The 5,000-nt window shown below is 38.0% G+C and overlaps 1 protein-coding gene across 1 annotated transcript in view; it reads right to left on the bottom strand.

Moving 5' to 3' along the window:
* Window positions 1–5,000, bottom strand: part of LOC143027710 (uncharacterized) — a 622,840-nt gene that overhangs the window by 478,708 nt on the left and 139,132 nt on the right. The gene's annotated exons all lie outside the window — the stretch shown is intronic.

Consider the following 5,000-nt stretch of genomic DNA (forward strand, 5'->3'; position numbering starts at 1 on the left):
CAAAATATAAATTACGAAATTATTGTATTGTGAGTTAGTAAACAATTTCAGTATTATAAATATACCATCATTCATGAAAACATAATCAAATATAGAGACAAGCTTTGGTTAATTCATACAACACTCCCTTATATTCACAAAAAATTTGGAGAAAACAAATTATAGTTCACAGGGACATAAGACAGAACTATACTTTTGTAATTGATATTTTACTGGTACATAGAACTTATAAATCATTTCTCATCCACTCAAGGGATGCACATATTGCAGCCAACCGAACACAAGTATCCCTGTTCCTTTCCCGTCCAATGGAAGGAGAAGGAGCATCGATGTTTGTATGGCTGGGAAATGTACTAACTTCAGCTACCACACTGTTTCCAAAACATAACGATTTTCCATTTCACTATAGAATATCATTAATTTGTTTTCGATAAATCGTGCATTCACAAAAATCGTCGGAATGTTCACAAATATAATGTATGCCTATCTATCTATACATATATATATATATATATATATATATATATATGTATATATATGCAGAGTCCACTAGGAAAAGGAAAAACACACGGCCTCCGTGTGTTTTTCCTTTTCCTAGTGGACTCTGCATATTTGTGATTCACGTGTGACTTGTGAAATTTGTATATATATATATGTATATACATATATATATATATATATTTATATATATATATATATATATCTTAGACATAAACCCACTTTTGGAAAAAGAGAGACGAAAGTAGAATTCCATACATTTCGATCACTACCTGTGATCCTCTTTAGCAGATGGAATACAGAGTTGAAAGGACATACATATATAGAAAGATGTGAGGTATGTAAAAATATATACTTGTATATATATGTATATATATATACATATATATATGTATATATATATAAATATATATATATATCTATATGTATATATATATATATATATACATATATATATATGCATATATCACATGGACAAAATGTAGTAGCACATTTGTAAAATAATAATCAAGAAGAACCTAGAGTCGAAAAAAACAACTTAAAAGAAAGTATGATTTCTATATTTCGGCTAATAGCTATAGCCCTCTTCAGGAAAGTACAGATTACAAGGATTTATAATGACATAAATACAACTGAGATATGAGTAGATGGGGAACACACAGAGCTAAAAACATGACAATCCGTCGCGCAAAGTGGAGTCAGAGGGGAGGGGATGTATGAGTGGAGGTGTGATGTCAGAAGGGAAGCGGGGTGAACCGGCTCACAGCTAGCTGTGAGATTATGTCCGGGGACCATTGACCTTTGGAGATGTTCAAGTTTGGACATTCTTCGATTGAGGCGGATTCAACAATTTTTCTTCTAAAGCTGCAGTTGGACTTAAACAAAATTTAGGTCTTGTCCCAGTGAAGGCTATGATTTTTAGTACTGACATATTGATACAAAAAGCATAGCCTTAACTGGGACAAGGCCCCAAAATTTTTTAAATCCAACTGCAGCTTTAGAAGAATTTTTTTTTTAATCCGCCTTAATCGAAGAATGTCCAAACTTGAACAGCTCCAAAGGTCAATGGTCCCCGGACATAATTTCACGGTTAGCTGTGAGCAGGTAGGTTAATTTGTTTTTATCCTTCTGACCTCGCTCCCCCACCTTTCTTGACCCCGCTTACCTTCTGACGTCACACCTCCACCCACACATCCCCTCCCCTCATACTCCGCCCTGCACGACGGATTGTCATGTTTTTAGCTCTGTGTGTTCCCCTTCTACTCATATCTCAATTGTATTTATGTCTCTACAAATCCTTCTAACCTGTACTTTCCTGAAGAGGGCTATACCTATTAGCCGAAATATAGAAGTCATACTTACTTCTAAGTTTCCTTTTATTCCGACTGTGGGTTCTTCGTGATTATACATACATATATATATATATATATACATATATGTATATATATATATATTTATATCACTATAAAGTAATGTCGTAGCACGTTGATAGAATAAACTTTTTATCCCCCAGTCGGAAAAAGAAGACACTAATGTCGAATGTTGTGTATATTTCGATCACTAACTGTGACCTTCTTCAGCAGAATGAATACATAGTTGAAGGCATATGCTTATATACAAAGATGTGAGGTGGGAGAAGGAACAAGCTCAGGTAACGTGACCGATGCTCCGCAGGTCGCCTGGAGTTTTGTGACCTTGGAGTATATGATATATACATATATATATAAATATATATATTTATATATATATGTATATATATATGTATATATATAAATATATATATACATATATATTGTATATATATATATACATGTATGTATATATATATATATATATATATTTATGTGTGTGTGTGTGTGTGTGTGTGTGTGTGTGTGTGTGTGTGTGTGTGTGTGTGTGTGTGTGTGTATGTGTGTGTGTGTGTGCGTGCGTGTGTGTGTGTGTGTGTGTGTGTGTGTGTGTGTGTGTGTGTGTGTGTGTGTGTGTGTGTGTGTGTGTGTGTGTGTGTGTGTGTGTGTGTGTGTGTGTGTGTGTGTGTGTGTGTGTGTGTGTGTGTGTGTGTGTGTGTGTATTAAGGGTTTTTCCCACTTACCAGGAAAGTGTTCAAAGTCAAAAGGCAATCACCTACTTCGCTATATTTCGTTCTCATACATTTCACTCCCATCTTCTAAACTGTCTTCTCTTTCATCATAACTCCTCATGGATGACAGGTCATCCCTGTATCCCACTCACTGCCTTGGGTTAAAATCACTGCAGCAAGACACAGCACATCCACAGCAAGGCCGAATCACATGGTCGGCTACCCTTCCCTCCCTCTCTTTGCCTCCTACTACAGAAAAAATTGCAGATGGGGAGAAATACCTTCGTGTGTGTCAAAATATTATTTACATATAACCATACCAAACCTTCCATCCCCAACCTACTCCTTTCCTTGCACCAGAGTATAATCTATACACAGCCATTCTCCACTCACCTCTATCTTCCGTCATCTCCCTATCCTGCTCATAGAGATTCCCCTCTTACTCAACGCCCCTTTAACTCCTTACATCCATCTCATCCTCGGTCGCTCACTCATGTTCACTCCATCTACATCTGCCTTCAACATTTCTTTTACGAGTCTTTCGTCAATAACTCTTTCCGTTGGTTTAAACAATCGTACTACTCTCTCATCAATCCTATCTGTCATCTCTTTATCCACTCCTTATTTCCTTCTCACCTACTCGTTTCTCACTCTATCCAATCTTTTAGCCGCATTTAAACTTTTCTTCTCTGCCTCTCTTAAATTCCATGTCTCTACTCTATAGAATGCTATCGTCGGAATCACCTCGTCCGTCATAAAATCTCTTTGCATCCATTAACGAATACTTATTTCTCGGTACGTTACGTAATCCCCAAGGCACTTACTTGCTTCTCTCAATCTAAAGCTTACCTCCACATACTCCTCCTTCTATAGCCACAACCATCTCAAAGTACCTTACTCCAGCTTCTCTCCTTTAAGACTTACTTCCAAGAAAAATTGCGATGATGGTAGAGCCGATCCGCCATTACAAAACAAGCCCACAGGGAGGCCCAGGAAGACTACTCCTCGCACTCTGAAGGTACTGAGGAGACAGGTGGATGCTAGTCCATGTATAACAGCAACACAGTTGAAGAAAAAGAACCCTAAGTTACTTGGTCATGTGCCTGTGAGGACAATACGCCGCCGCCTGCATGATGACCTGCAATTCTCACACCACAATGCTCGCAAGAAACCACTTTTATCCATAAAACAGAAAAAGAACAGGGTCATTTTTTGCTACAAATATTTACAGTGGGATATGAAGAAGTGGAAAAATGTGATGTGGAGTGATGAAGTAAACTTTCACCGTTACTGGTAACCGTATTAGCAAGGTGTACCGTCGTCCTAGCAGTGATCCTTTTGACCCAAAATTCACACGCGACACTGTAAAACATCAGTTGCCTTATCTCCCACTTTTATACATTTTCTTTAACCATCTCTAATCCCTGACCCACTTCCCTTGCATTCATCTCTCGCACCACTCCATCCATGTATAAATTGAGCAGCCAAGACGACATAACACATCCCCCCTGAAGTCCCACCTTTACCTCAAAACACTCACTCTCTCCATCTATAATCCTAACAAAACCTCTACTAATCTCGTAAAAACTCTTGAATACTCTTAACAGCTTTCTCCTATCCCGTATATCTGCAAAAACTCCCACAATGCCTTCATGTCTATCCTGTCATAAGCTCTTTCCAGATTCATAAAAACCCAAAATACATCCTTATCTTTTCTCACATATTTGTCTTAGCACAAAAATCTGATCTACACATCCCCTATCTGTCCTAAACCTACACTGTTCCTCACCAATTACTCCCTCTCTTCCTCTCCTAATCCTCTCAATCAAGACCCTCCCATAAGCTTTCCCAACTACACTTAACAAACTGATACCTCTGAACATAAGAACATAAGAATAAAGGAGACTGCAAGAGACCATAAGGCCTACACTAGGCAGCTCCGTATCCATCACCATCTGTCGTCCCCATCCATAAAGTTGTCTAATCGTTTTTTAAAACAACTGATAGTTTCGGCGCTAACTACATGGTTACTAAGTTTATTCCATTCATCGACTATCCTATTAGTAAACCAATTCTTGCCTATTTCCTTCTTAAATCTAAATTTGTCACGTTTATACCCATTACTGCGAGTCTTGCCCTGTTGTTTTATCATGATGACCTTGTTTGCATCTCCCTTGTCATAGCCTTTGATCCACTTGAACACTTCTATTAGATCACCTCGCACTCTGCGTCTTTCCAGAGAGTGTAAGTTTAGGTGCCTGAGCCTCTCTTCGTAAGGCAAATTTCCGAGTCCATGTATCATTTTCGTCATTCTTCTCTGTACTGATTCTAGTGAATTTATGTCCATTCTGTAGGACGGAGACCAAAACTGTACCGCATAGTCAAGGATGGGTCTAACTATCGGTAGATAGAGTTTAATAAT

The sequence above is a fragment of the Oratosquilla oratoria genome, chromosome 8 (genome assembly GCF_046742065.1).
Source record: "Oratosquilla oratoria isolate Oo_2021 chromosome 8, ASM4674206v1, whole genome shotgun sequence".
NCBI lineage: Eukaryota > Metazoa > Arthropoda > Malacostraca > Stomatopoda > Squillidae > Oratosquilla > Oratosquilla oratoria.